The sequence below is a fragment of the Somniosus microcephalus genome, chromosome 5, assembly GCF_052327205.1.
Source record: "Somniosus microcephalus isolate GS21.2 chromosome 5, FLI_Smic_1.0, whole genome shotgun sequence".
Classification (NCBI taxonomy): domain Eukaryota; kingdom Metazoa; phylum Chordata; class Chondrichthyes; order Squaliformes; family Somniosidae; genus Somniosus; species Somniosus microcephalus.
The window spans coordinates 283,912,419-283,927,435 of record NC_140991.1 but is presented as its reverse complement, the minus strand read 5'-3'; the positions used below and the strand labels follow the sequence as shown (position 1 = coordinate 283,927,435).

At 42.6% G+C, this 15,017-nt stretch overlaps 1 pseudogene; it reads left to right on the top strand.

Moving 5' to 3' along the window:
* LOC147117779 (nucleotide-binding oligomerization domain-containing protein 1-like) overlaps positions 1-13,857 on the top strand; it is a 42,695-nt pseudogene extending 28,838 nt beyond the window's left edge.
* Positions 13,858-15,017: the final 1,160 nt, after the last annotated feature.

Below are 15,017 nucleotides of genomic sequence, written 5' to 3'. Positions count from 1 at the left end.
AGTTAACCAGCAGTGAGTTTGAAATATTTAATTTCTTAAATAGTAAATGTTATGGGGGAAAAATTCAGTATCGCCCCGTTTGGGACGCGATTATCAGCCATGCGCAAAGTTTAGCGCCTGGCGCTAATTATCGCCTCCAACTGCAAATTTGGCTTTTATCGCCCCTGGAGGTGGTTGGAGCGCTAAATCAGGTGCTGCACACCTGTCTTAAGGCGCAAAGACCGAGGAGCGAGGCACTAACTCAGAGCGCGGGCGCAGGTGATGTCAGTTAGCGATGGAACACAGACACACTGGCGCCGGACAGTTCTTAAAGGGGAGGGCCGATCTTGCTCTCCAACCACACCCTGCTCATTGCAGCCTTGAATCTCAGCCTGGAGAGACCTGTGCCTAAATCTTCCAGCCAAGGACTATGGAGAGGGTGAGAGAACGAGCTCAGCGCTTCAGCGAGTGGGCCTTGGAGGCTCTGGTTGGCGCGGTGGAGCGCAGAAGATCTATACTCTACCCTGAGAGTGGCAGGAGGCCTTTGCTGTGCAACTACAGAAGAGTGTGGAGGGAGGTGGCTCAGCACGTCTCCTCCAGGAGCATGGTGCCCAGGACCCATATTCAATGTCGAAAAAAGTTCAACGAGCTCTGAGGCTCCTCCATTAATGCAGAATTGTGCAATGTATTTTACGTACACATATTGGTGTAAATAAAAGCACTCAAAATACAACCATGACTGCAAAAACACAACCCATCTGCAATCTGTTAGGCTGCACAAGTGATAACTCAATCAATTGGCACCTATTTGGACTTGAAATTGCCATTAGAAAGGAAGAACTTTCACCACCTCAGGACGTCCCAAAGCGCTTTACAGCTGATGAAATAAATTTTGAAGTGTAGTCACTGTTGTAATGTAGGAAACGCGACAGCTAATTTGATCACAGCAAGGACCCACAAACAGCAATGAGATAAATGACCAGATAATCTGTTGTAGTGATGTTGGTTGAAGGATAAATATTGGCCAGGACCCTGGGAAGAACGCCCCTGCTCTTCTTCAAAGAGTGCCATGGGATTTTTTATATCAACCTGAGGGGTCAAATGGAGCCATGGTCTAAAAGATAGGACCTCTGAGCACTTCCTCGGTACTGCACTGGAAAGTCAGCCTGGATTAAGTGCTCAAATCTCTGAAGTGAGATTTGAACCCACGACCTTCTGATGCAGAGGGGAGAGTGCTACCACTGAGGCAAGGCTAACACCCACTTTATTTGTCATCTAATGGAAGGAACCCTTAAGCAAGTGTAATTATTAGCGGAGATATTTTTCATTCAGCTATTTGCCCGCAATTCATCAAGGTCAGAGAATGCGGAGTCCAGTAGCAGAATGGATAACTAGCTGGCTTCAAGGCAGAAAGCAGAGGGTAGGGGTAAAGGGTAGCTAATCAGAGTGGCAGAAGGTAGAAAGTGGGGTCCCACAAGGCACAAGGATCAGTGCTGGCACCACTGTTGTTCACAATTTATATTAACGATTTAGACTATGGAATCAAAAACACAATTTCTAAATTTGCGGATGACACAAAATTGGGGGGGGGAGGGGGGATAGTCAATACTGAGGAGGACTGCAACAAATTAAAAGAAGACATTAATAAACTTGCAGAATGGGCATATAATTGGCAAATGAATTTCAACACAGATTAATGTGAGGTATTACATTTTGGTAAGAAAAATAAGGAGGTCATATATTACTTGGAAAACTAAGAATCTAAATGGGGTCGAAGAGCAAAGGGATCTCGGAGTACAAATACACAAATCACTAAAAGTAGCGACACAGGTTAGCAAGGCCATAAAAAAAAGCAAACCAAGCACTAGGGCTTATTTTTAGAGGGATAGAATTGAAAAGTAGAGAAGTTATACTAAACTTGTATCAAACCTTGGTTAGACTACACTTGGAGTACTGTGTACAATTCTGATCATCATATTATAAAAAGGATATAGAGGCACTGGAGAGAGTGCAAAATAGATTTATAAGGATGATACCAAAAATGCGAGGTTGTACCTATCAGGAAAGGATGAACAGGCTGGGTCTCTTTTCTCTTGAAAAGAGAAGGCTGAGAGGTCTTTAAAATTATGAAAGGTTTTGATAGAGTGGATACAGAGACACAGAGAGAGTGTTTTCACTTGTGGGGAAGAGCAAAACTAAAGGCCATCAATATAAGATAGTCACCAAGAAATCAAATAGGGAATTCAGAAGAAACTTCTTTACCCGGAGAGTGGTGAGAATATGGAACTCGCTACCACAGGGAGTGGTTGAAGTGAATAGTATCGATGCATTTAAGGGGAGGCTAGATAAACATATGAGAGAGAAGTGAATAGAGGGTTATGCTGATAGAGTTAGATGAGGAAAGACGGGAGGGGGCTCGAGTGGAGCTTAAACACTGGCATGGACTGGTTGGGCCGAATGGCTTATTTCTGTGCTGTGCATCCTATGTAATCCTATGTAAAATGATCTACTACCAAACAGAAATCTTGTGTTATAGCCTCTCTTTAAAAACTGCGGTGATATTCTGAGAAAGGCTCTGTGGTACCACCACTAAAATTCATTGTAGCACTTTTCTGTCATTCTCCAATGGTGTTAGCCTTGGCTCAGTGGTAGCACTCTTGCCTCGGAATCAGCAGATCATGGATTGAAACCTGACTTGTATCAAACCTTGGTTAGATCACACTTGGAGTACTGTGTACAATTCTGGTCGCCATATTATAAAAAGGATATAGAGGCACAAATTCTAGGCTGACACTCCCAGTGCAGTAAAGAGAAAAAAATGCAACACCCGTTGTATCTCATTTAAGTACAGGGTTAGGTAATGAATTGCCGACCATTTTATATTACTTAATGAAGGTTTTCTAGGTGAATCTGCAGTGATGGTCAGTCTTGAATTGAATTACAGGATGTGGGGAAATCAGATTGGAGACTAGGGTGCTGTCGCCTTTGCTGAAGCTTTAAGAAACCATCCTTGTTTGAAAGAGCTCAGTTAATCACATTCCACAGGGGGTTTTGATCACATAAACCAGACAAAGTCTCAAAATGAATCAATGCTAATATCTCCATAGTGATTAACTCTCAAAAGACCGGAAGACCATCTTTGTTTGTATTTAACTAGTATTCTTTTACATTCACTATCTTTCCGACTTAGCTCTTCTGATAAATTCCAACAAATTCTGACCCTTTCTGAACGCTTCAATTTCCTCCCTAAACCTTTCCGCCACTTCACCTCTTTATTCTTCTTTAAGACACTCCTTAAAACCTAACTCCTGTCCTAATATCTAATATCCTACCTAATATCACCATATATGGCTTGGTGTCAAATTTTGCCTGATTTCGCTCCTGCGAAGCACCTGGGGATGTTTTACTGCGTTAAATGCGCTATATAAATGCAAGTTGTTGTGTTGTTCACATTCTAAGCTTAGAAATTGCACTGTGTGATATTAGTATAGTTGCGGCTTGGGCTTTTTTCCCAATAGTCCTGTCTTATGTTCATGCTGAAAAGGTGTTTTCCATGAAGAAGCCGAGTCTCCTGAGATCAGCAAGCCTACATTTCGTTGTACTGCACTTGTGCACTAACAATGACAATAAAGTTGATTATTATTATTATTATTATCTGGAACCTGCACTGTTACCATTATACCTGCTCTGAGTGAGATAGTCTTCCTAGAATTAAAAATTACCCTTAACTCTGGAGTCGACTGCACGAGATGCCCGTATGTTCACCTGACTCCTTTAAAAAGCAGAAAATATCATGCCATCAGACCAATACATACAGGCTTAAACTAATATCAGATTTATTTACAGGTGGACGAAAACCAAGCAAGTACAATGCCTATAAACAATTAAATCGAATGAATCTACAAGGGGTGAAAATACCCTTTATCGATCAGATTTCTTGTACAGTTTGACAGGACTTTGGAATGGAACAGTTTTTTAAATAAATATTCACAGTATGACATTGTACATGAGCAACACAAATCTCAGTTCATCCACAAAGTCCAGATCTCAGGCCACAAATAAAGAAATGAGAGAATTCTACAATACTTAGGTAGTTTGAAAGTCTTTGAAATTCAAGTTATTTAGGCAACCATAATTAAAAAATACAATGGTGTAAACCAGTGCATAAAATAATGATGGTCTCCTGTCCCTCTCAGTTCCCCCATTCCTTGACCCTACCTGCTGATCTCGCCTTCCTCGGCCCTCCCTACTGGTCTTCTAAGGCTCTTCCTTCTCTCAGATATCACCTATTACTTCCTATTTTCTCTCAAAGCTCCACTAGTCTCGACTATCTGGCATTTAGACAATAATTTGCTAAAACAAAGTCAACAGCACATTATACCTTCACCCGAACATTTTCTGTATACTTAATCGCTATTTTTGGGTGGGACTAAAAAGCACTCCTATAAAGCAGATATGTAATTTTGTGAATTATCTGCAATTTATCATTTAATTAACAACATCATTTTTTCCCCAGTCTTGCAGCCAATGGCATTTCCACAGAGGGAGGTAAAAGTTTAGTTGCAGCACTACGAGACAACAGCTCCCTGAAGATACTCTGGTATTGGTTTTAATTCTGTACTTTGTGGGATTAAGCCCTCAGCTCAGCTGGAATGAAAGTCCTTTCTGGTAGCTGAGGCCTATGTAAAATGATTTGGGGCAAGTGTCAATTTAGTTCCTAATGGACATGGACCCACAGCACAAAACTAATTTGGCATTAATTGACCCCAAAGTTGGCGGTCTCACTCAATGGCTAATGAAAGATAGTCACGCTGGTGCAATAACGGGTGATGTTCTGAAGTCGGCCCTGAAGCTTGCAATTGGAGCAGAACAGAAGGAACTTCCTTCACACCAAAGGGTAGTGGAAATCAGGAATTCACCCAAAACTGAGATTGATAGATTTTTGTTAGGTAAGAGTATTAAGGATATTAAAGATATGGAACCAAGGCAGGTAAATGGAGTTAAGATGTAGATCAGTCATGATCTAATTGAATGGCGGAACAGGCTCGAGGGCTTGAATGGCCTACTCCTATTCTTATGTTCCTACTGTACCTCTGGCTGTCCTTTACCTGACTGGCAGTATTTTTAAGGAGCATTAAAATTGTTAGTTAAAAATTTTCACCATAAATTCCTCGATTAGTCTTTTTGATGTTGGAGTAGTTAAAAAACAATTTCTTTATTAATTTAAAAAAAAACAACAACAAACTTTTGCCCTGTTCCTCTCCCAGAATGTAGTTCGGTGATATGGGCGCATCAAATCCATGATGTCGTCACGGCACGTACAACACGCAACAGGCGTGTTCACATCATTGATGCGATGAGTGCAAATATTTACATCTTCAATTCCCACAGCATGAGTCTCCAAACTTGCAGTATTATGTTTTGTACTTTTCCACCAGGCAGTACAATAGTTAGGCTATTCAGGAGTTGAGTCAGAAATCACTTTTTCACATAAAGGCTAGTGGAAATCTGGAACTCTCTTCCCCCAGAAGGCTGTGGATGTGGGGGTCAATTGACATTTTCAAGATTGAGATTGACAGGGGGCAAAATTGGGTCGAGTCCCCTTTGGGGTAGCACTGGAAATGCGCCGCCTCCCTCGTGGGGTGCTGCGAGTGAATATCGCGGCACGTAGGTCTTCCTCCCCCTTATTAAAGGGGAGGGGCCTAGCGCAGCACAACCCGGGGCCCAGCTGGGCCACCAGGGATCGGAGGGCCGGCAAAAGAGCCCGGCACTCAAGAGGAGCGCAGCCGGCACCCCGCGGGGGTGCTTCACAGGAGGCCAGAGACAGCAGCGGGGGCAGGTGTTAGCAGGTGGCCAACAACAAAAATGGCCGCCCAGCTCCACCCCTTTAATTTGCGTCGCCCCGGCCCCATGTACACCCCCCTGACCCTGTCGGACATAGTGTCTGGTGATAAGTTAGAGGGTGCTACCGAAGATCGAGGCCGGGGTGCGAGCGGGGCGCTGCGCAAGGCGATGATGTCATCGCCGGAGGCGCAGCGCCGCCGGGCGCTAATGGTTACCGCTGCCGTTCAACTCCCGCTGAATTTTGCAGGAGGCGTTAGCGGCGCCATGTCCGGGCGCTAGTTGCTTTGCGCCCCCCGTTAACGCCCATTTAGGGCGCTAACAGGAGGTGCAAATCAACCGAATTTTACCCCCATAGAGTTTTGTTAGGTAAGGGTATCGAGAGATATGGAGCAAAGGCAGATAAATACGACTTGAGGTACCTATCAGCCAATGATCTAAAAGAATGGCGGAACAGGCTCGAGGGCTGAATGGCCTCTTCCTGTTCCTATTTTCCCTTCTCCAGGTGTGTTTGGTAATGGAATATCTACAAAAAAAAGAGGGAAAATATTTTTGAAAGAAAATGCAGCAGAATAATATAAATTGTCCTTTCAGGGATGGTATTTTCCTAATAATATTCTCTAACTTTACCTAATAGTTGTGCTTACAGCCCCTTGAGCACTCTCAATGTCAAACATCAGCTAGCCATGGTAGAGTTCAGTAATATTCTGGAAATGTGACTTTTCTAAATTAGGCTTACAGAAAATGAATTGGATGACGAAGCAGCGAGGTGCTTTGCAGATGTGCTCAAAGTAAACAGGAGCCTACATTCTTTGTGGTACGTGTTCCAGATACCTTTAAGTCGGGTCTTTATGTATTTTTGTGAAAACGGCACTATGAGAAAGAGATCTTGTTGATTGGAAAGCAAGAAAGGACATGCATTTGTGTGACACCTTTCATGACCTCCAAATATCCCAAAATGCTTCACAGTCAATGAAGTACAGTCCCCACTGCTTATAGCGAGTGCGTTCGTGCTAACGCGATTTGCCTGCTATATGATAGCAAAATACTGCGGATGCTGGAAATCCGAAATAACAGAAAATGCTGGAAAAACTCAGCAGGCCAGGCAACATCCGTGGAGAGAGAAATAGAGTCAACGTTTTGAGTCAAAATCTTTGTCAAAGAGTTGACCCCTTTAAAGGGGTAGCGCTATTACAGTACTCTACTATTGAACACAAATGTAGTAGGTCACTATTGAATTGCAGAAAATGGAGTGTTTAGTGCAAACTGTAATGGTGCTTAGAGAGGATAAAGTTCACAAGATGCAAAAGGTAATTGGACCTTAATGAGGTGCTATTTACTTGCGCTTGTTCTTGCATTCAGTGCACCTTATCGAGGTGTGGACTAGAGAGTAAACCCACCTGTTTCTGCCCGAAATACACAGAGCACTTAACACACTATAACCGGCAACTTTAAAATTGATTTTAATACAGACTGATAATGGTGGCACTTTTTGGCTGATTTAAGTGATTGCCCAATTTAAATATAGGCATTTTAAGTGGTGGGGACTGTACTTTTGAATTCAAGTCACTGTTGTAAGGTAGGGCAGAAGATATTTAGAGGATATGCTTTAGATGATAGTAAGATAAAATGGGTATAGAACCAAAGGCAGTGAGATATAGAGAGAGGACATTGGGGAGCAGACTACAGAGATAATGAGACAGTGGGATATAGAGGTTATAGAATGGAGGACAGCAGGATATAGAGGACACACAATTGGGGACAGTGGGATATCGAGGTCACTCAATTGGGGACAATGGGATATCGAGGTCACACAATGGGAGGCAATAGGATATAGAGGAAATAAAATGGGGCTAGTGGGCCATAATGCATGCACAATGAAGATATGGGATGCAGGGAATCTATAATAGGTGACAGTGGGATATAAAAGTTACATAGTGGGAGGCAGTGGGATTTGCAGTTAATTCCACGTAAGTGGAATACCTCAGGCAAGGAAATGACTGACATTATCCAGTATACTGCCTGCCTGTTCATCACAGTGCCAGCAGCTGCAGGATCTAATCTGTGGCCCAGGTGGGTGGGTGAAGCCCACCACAAGGGAGACAGACCATCAAATGGTGGAAAACAAAATTAAAAGACTGTTTTATTTCAGGTTGATTAAGAACAATATTACAGTGCTCGGAGCAAACAGTTTCATTGAAGCATTGAGGGAAAACAGCTCAATGTGTGAGATCTGGTAAGAACAGCCCTGAGAAGCTGTGCTATATGCTGATAAGCAATCGAGTAGTTTCACTGCTGAATTACCCCTTTCTCTGTACTAAGATTAGTCACATGGCTGAATTTATCTAAGGGGCTGACAGTTATCAAAAGCACATTTTTATTTTCCCTCTGTAGCTGAAAACTTTTTTTTTTTAGACAAGATTTTAAAATCTGTAACTTGGGGAGAAAGAGGTAAGGGGAAGTATAGGCTAATGAATTGCCCATAATTCTAAATATTTTAAATTTAAATATCTGTTCTTCTCTTAGTCAGTTTTGTTATCCCATTATTTATATTTAGATCTATTGGTTAGAGGTAACCTGGGAACAGACATTTTGTGGAGAATTTCCTCCTCTTGTGACATCATAATGCCCTTCTCCTCTCACCTCATGATTGGCGAGTTCTACCCAGAATCCACACTCTTAGCTTCATGATGTCACTGGAATTCCAAAGCAGGTTTCCCCCTTAATTACAATAATGGACACAATGATGTGTCTGTAGTCTATGCACAACTGAGATTTCACCTTCACATTACAACAAAATGCACGAAGCATTCGTAACAGGATAGTCGAACTAATGGCACAAATAGAGATAAATGGGTTTGATCTAATTGCCATTACATTGACATGGTTTCAAGGTGGCCAAGGTTGGGAACTAAATGTTCCAGGGTACTTGACATTTTGAAAAGACAGGCAGAATGGAAAAGGAGGGGGAGTAGCGCTGGTAATAAAGGATGACATAAGGACAGTAGCGAGAAAGGATCTCAGCTCGGAAGATCAGGAAGTAGAATCAGTATGGGTGGAGATAAGGAATAACAAGGGGCAGAAAACACTGGTAGGAGTAATATATAGGCACCCTAACAGTAGCTATACCATTGGACAGAATATTAATCAAGAAATAGTAGGAGCTTGCAACAAAGGTAATGCAATAATCTTGGGGACATTAATCTTCATATAGACTGGACAAATCAAATTGACAAGGGTAGTCTGGAGGACGAGATCATGGAATGCATTCGGGACAGTTTCCTAGAACAATATGTCATGAAACCAACCAGGGAACAGGTTATTTTAGATCTTGTATTGTGTAATGAGACTGGGTTAATTAGCAATCTCATAGTAAAGGATCCTCTGGGGCAGAGTGATCATAATATGATAGAATTTTACATTAATTTTGAGAATTACTTGCCTAAGTCCGAAACTAGAGTCTTAAATGTAAATAAAGCCAATTACATAGGTATGAGGGGTGAATTGGCTAAGGTAGATTGGAAAAATAGATTAAAAGGTATGACGGTAGATAAGCAATGGCTAGCATTTAAAGAAATATTTCATAAATCTCAACAAAAATATATTCTATCGAGAAACAAAAACTCCACGGGAAAAGTGATCCAACTGTGGCTAACTAAAGAAGTTAAGAATAGCGTTAGATTGAAAGAAGAAGCTGATAATGTTGCAAAGAATAATAATAAGCCTGAGGATTGGGAGAGTTTCAGAAACCAGCAAAGGTTGACCAAAAAATTGATAAAAAGGGAAAAATCAGAATGAGAGAAAACTAGCAAGAAATATAAAAACAGATTGTAAGAGTTTCTACAAGTATATAAAAAGGAAAAGAGTAGCAAAAGTAAACGTTGGTCCCTTAGAGGCTGAGACAGAAGAAATTATTATGGGGAATAAGGAAATGGCAGACTGTCTTCACAGTAGAAGACACAAAAAGCATAACAAAAATGGTGGGGGAGTCCAGAACTAGGGGTCACAGTCTAAGGATAAGGGGTAAGGCATTTAGGACTGAGATGAGGAGGAATTTCTTCACCCAGAGAGTGGTGAACCTGTGGAATTCTCTACCACAGAAGGCAGTTGAGGCCAATTCATTAAATATATTCAAGAAGGAGTTAGATATATTTCTTAAGGCTAAAGGGATCAAGGGATATGGAGAGAAAGCAGGGACAGGGTACTGAGTTTGGATGATCAGCCATGATCTCATTGAATGGCGGAGCAGGCTCGAGGGGCTGAATGGCCTACTCCTGCTCCTATCTTCTATGTTTCTATGAATAAAGGGTCTAATGAGGGTGAGGAACTTAACATAATTAATATAAGTAGAGAAAATGTACTAGAGAAACTAATGGGATAAAACAGAGAGTAGGGATAAACGGATCTTTTTCAGGTTGGCAGGCTATAACTAGTGGGATCAGTGCTTGGGTCCTCAGCTATTTACAATCTATATTAATGACTTAGATGAAGGGACCGAGTGTAATGTATCCAAGTTTGCTGCCGATACAAAGCTAGGTGGGAAAGTAAGCTGTGAGGAGAACACAAAGAGCCTGCAAAGGGATATAGACAGGTTAAGTGAGTGGGAATAAGGTGGCAGATGGAGTATAATGTGGGGAAATGTGAGGTTATTCACTTTGGTAAGAAGAATTGAAAAACAGAATATTTTTTAAATGGTGAGAAACTTTCAAATGTTGGTGTTCAGAGAGATTTGGGTGTCCTCGTGCAAGAAACACAGAAAGCTGGCATGCAGGTAACAGCAAGCAATAAGGAAGGCAAATGGCATGTTGGCCTTTATTGCAAGGGGGTTGGAGTATAAGAGTAAGGAAGTCTTGCTACAATTGTACAGGGCCTTGGTGAGACCACACCTGGAGTACTGTGCACAGTTCTGGTCTCCTTATCTAAGGAAGGATATACTTGCCTTGGAGGCGGTGCAATGAAGGTTCACTAGATTGATTCCTGGGATGAGAGGGCTGTCCTATGAGGAGAGATTGTGTAGAATGGGCCTATACTCTCTGGAGTTTAGAAGAATGAGAGGTGATCTCATTGAAACATACAAGATTCTGAAGGGGATTGACAGGGTAGATGCTGAGAGGTTGTTTCCCCTGGCTGGAGTGTCTAGAACTAGGAGGCATAGTTTCAGGATAAGGGGTAGGCCATTTAAGACTGAGATGAGGAGGAATTTCTTCACTCAGAGGGTTGTGAATCTTTGGAATTCTCTGCCCCAGAGCATTGTGAATGCTGAGTCTTTGAGTATATTCAAGGCTGAGATAGATAGATTTTTGGACTCTAGGGGAATCAAGGGACATGGAGATGTGAGGGTATACCTATCAGGAAAGGATGAACAAGCTGGGCCATGTTTCTCTTGAAAAGAGAAGGCTGAGGGGTGACTTAATAGAGGTCTTTCAAATTATGAGAGGTTTTGATAGAGTAGACACAGAGAGAGTATTTCCACTTGTGGGTAGAGGAAAACTAAAGGCCATCAATATGATAGTAACCAAGAAATCCAATAGGGAATTCAGAAGAAACTTCTTTACCCAGAGAGTGGTGAGAATGTGGAACTCGCTACCACAGGGAGTGGTTGAAGCGAATAGTATAGATGCATTTCAGGGGAGGCTAGATAAGCATATGAGAGCAAAAGGATTGGAGGGTTATCCTGATAGAGTTAGATGAGGAAAGACGGGAGGAGGCTCGAGTGGAGCATAAACGCTGTCATGGACTGGTTGGGCTGAATGGCCTGTTTCTGTGCTGTATATCCTGTGTAATCCTATGTACAGTAGATCCTGATTGGATAGTTTGACACTCTCGGCACTGATCCTACAAGCTGTAGGCCTCATCATTGAACTGTTGGATTGGGAAACTTGCTGTGACACCATCACTACAATATTACCAGGTGTGACATTCAGGTTAAGTGAGCAGCATCTTTAAGGAATAACTGCTTGGAGAAGTTCTCCATCTGTTCCCAAATGTGCAGAGTGATGACGTAAATTGGAGTCAAATGCATCATCACATTGCTTGTGTAACATCATCATGGCGAAAAGAACATGATTATTCTCCTTCCCTGAACAAAATAAAGTCTGTCAAACACTTTTACAGAAAACCCCCCACATCATTTCAATACCTCCCTCAAGTTAAAATGTAACTTGTGGTTTTCTTAATAACTCTTCATTTTCTCAAGTGTATTTCTATCTGCTGCATTGGTTTTTTCTGAGTTAATGAAAATTTCCATTTTCTGTCCTGATTGGCAATCAGCAAGTACATTGGCAGTGGTTTATGTCACACACAACATGGGGTCTCTTGTTTACCCCAGGTTTTATTCAGGCAAACAGCACATGAATTTGCCTCATTATTTCTCTCTTAAACTGGCCTTATCATTTGTTTAAAACTCATTATTGGCCTAGAAATTGGGTTGGGGCGCCAAAGTGGCGCAAAAGTTGCCTGAGCGCTGGATTTAGCGCAGCCATCGGAGTGATACCGATCGCCAGAAATTCAGTTTCAGTGCCCCTCGAGGGAGACGGGGCGGGGCTCGAGGCACTCCGCATCCCTCTTAGGGCGCTGAAACTGATTATCGCAGCACAACGTGCCGCAGCGCCACACGCTGCGGCACGGCACGCTGCGGTACTGCAGGCCTTCCTCCCACTGTTAAGGGGGAGGTGCCTGCAACAGCGCGATCCCCGATCGCAAGTGCCGGCAAATGAGCCCGGCACCAAGGAGAAGTGCTGGGCTCTCGGGAAACAGCCGGCAATGCCGCGGGGGGGGGGGGCGGTTAGGAGGCCGGGGACGGAGGTTCTGGCAGGCGGCCGCCGAAAAAGCGGCCGCCCCGCACCTCCACCTTAACTTGCGCCGCTGCCGGCACAGTAAGGCCCCGTGAACCGGGCGCGGGTAGCGAGCAGCGCAACTGTGGCGTTCGCTACCAAACATCGCGAACGGGGCACGAATGGGGCGCTGCGCACACCGATGATGTCATCGGTGGCGGCACAGCGCAAATGCCTAACGCCACCATTAGCGCCCCTACTGAATATCGCCGGAGACGCAGCCAGTGGCGCTACAGCCACTGACTGCCTCTTTAGGCGCTAACAGGTGGCGCTACTCACCCAATTTCTCCCCCATTATTATTTACCACATGACTTCTCAAAGCAAGTATGTTCGGTCAACATTAGTTTCTAGTAAGTCTTGTCTTCAGTTACATTTTAGCTCTATAATACTCTCTTCAGTTTTCTTTTATTCTCCTTCTTGCACGTATTCTCTATCCCTCACACGCTCACACACGCCCTCTCTTTCTATCTCACCCACTGCATTGTATTTCAACTTTCCATACCACTATCTGCTTCTGTAAACAACTTCACCTACACCCTTTTAACTCTTAAGCTCCCAAATCATTAACCACACCCAGAATCAGATCAGCAACATAGGTGCTTGTACAATAACTCAATTCCCATCATTATTCACACTCAGTGCTTTAGTTAGTATTGAGCGAGGGAAACACATAGGAAAGGGCTGCTCTCGTGCGCCCCCAGTGGTCAGTCACAGAGTGGCAGGGTCAGGGGGTTGAGAAAACAGGGCCTATCCTCCATATTGGCTATAGTTTGTGGCTGGTTGTGAAAGAGAATGCAAATATTATTGGTTGAAAATATTTCACAAATGGCCATCTCATAGTGTTTTATTTTTTGTGTTTGTCCCAAATTAGTCTGAAGAGCAATAAAATATCCATTGAGGAAGCTGCAGCTCTTAAGGCAGAGCAACGGATTGTGTTCTGAACTGCATCTGCTGGGGCGGGATGTAGTCCTGACAACCTGCACTGAGGAGCTACCTCATCTACAATACTGCCTGAAGAGAACTTAGCAAATACTGTGCGATGTGGTACAACGTACACCAAACGACTCAAAAGATTAAAAATTAATAGCTGTAATATTGTGGAATGTATCTGACGTATGCAAGTGCTACCTTTGTCAAGCTAACATTTCAGAAATTAAAAAATATACTGTACATTCTATAAAAAGAATATACATGTATATAGCTTATTACATGTTTTTACATACTTCCTGTCTACAGAACCTTACTTCCTGTTATCACAATTTTGTCACACTTTTGCGTCAGTTTTTTCTATTATAAATTCCTATATCCATATTTACAATGGAAACTGCCTATGTAAACTCGTCACTGTATTGCACAGTCTGACCACCAGGAGGCACTGTACTATTTCTGCCCATAAATCACTCATAATGATTATAAATTAGAACTTTTTATTTCCAATTACAGAATTATTGACGAATTGTCTCATCAGCAATACATACTTTATTTTTGGTAAGTTGGTTGTTTTCGGATAGAATAACACATGCACAACTAACTGCTCAGAGCAGCAACTCTCATTTTTTAAAAAGTTACATTTTCACCATCAATAATCTACGGCTAGCTCTGTTCGAAGTCACTACAGCAGAAACATGAATCTATATTTAGGTTTGCAATGCTATGCCATTTGTCTGTCGATGTGTTTCATGCTCACCATCCCATTATGCACTTACTGCTACCAAAGTTATCCTGTTCTTGTGCTTCACTCTTGGCATAATATTGATTATTTATAGTTCTTTGTGCATTCTCAGTATTTTTTTAAAAATCAGTCGAAGAGGATGAAAAAAAACACAAACATGTTTATGTCCAATTTTTGCATTGTGAAATGTGAAAATGCAGTTGCTTTTTAACGGAATCCGCCCACCAAACTTAACGAGTGTTGCGGTTAAAATCGAGCTTCAGCTTTTTTTATATACATTACTAGCGGATCTCCTGTGGTGTTGCTCATGGGACGTTGGAGGATGCAACTTGTTAGCTGTGGCCCAGTTGGTAGCACCCTTGCGTCTGAGTCAGAAGGTCCTGGATTCAAGTCTCAGACCAGAGACTTAAGCATAAAAATCTAGGATGACACTCCCAGTGCACTCCTGAGGGAGTGCTGCACTGTTGGAGGTGGCGTCTTTTGGATGAGATGTTAAACCTGCTTTCTCAGGTGGACATAAATGATCCCCTGGCACTATTTTGAAGAAGAGAAGGGGAGCTATCCCCGGTGTCCCGGACAATATTTATCCCTCAATCAACATCACTAAAAAACAGATGACCTGGTCATTATCACATTGCTGTTTGTGGGAACTTGCTGTGCACAAATTGGCTGCCACGTTTCCTACATTGCA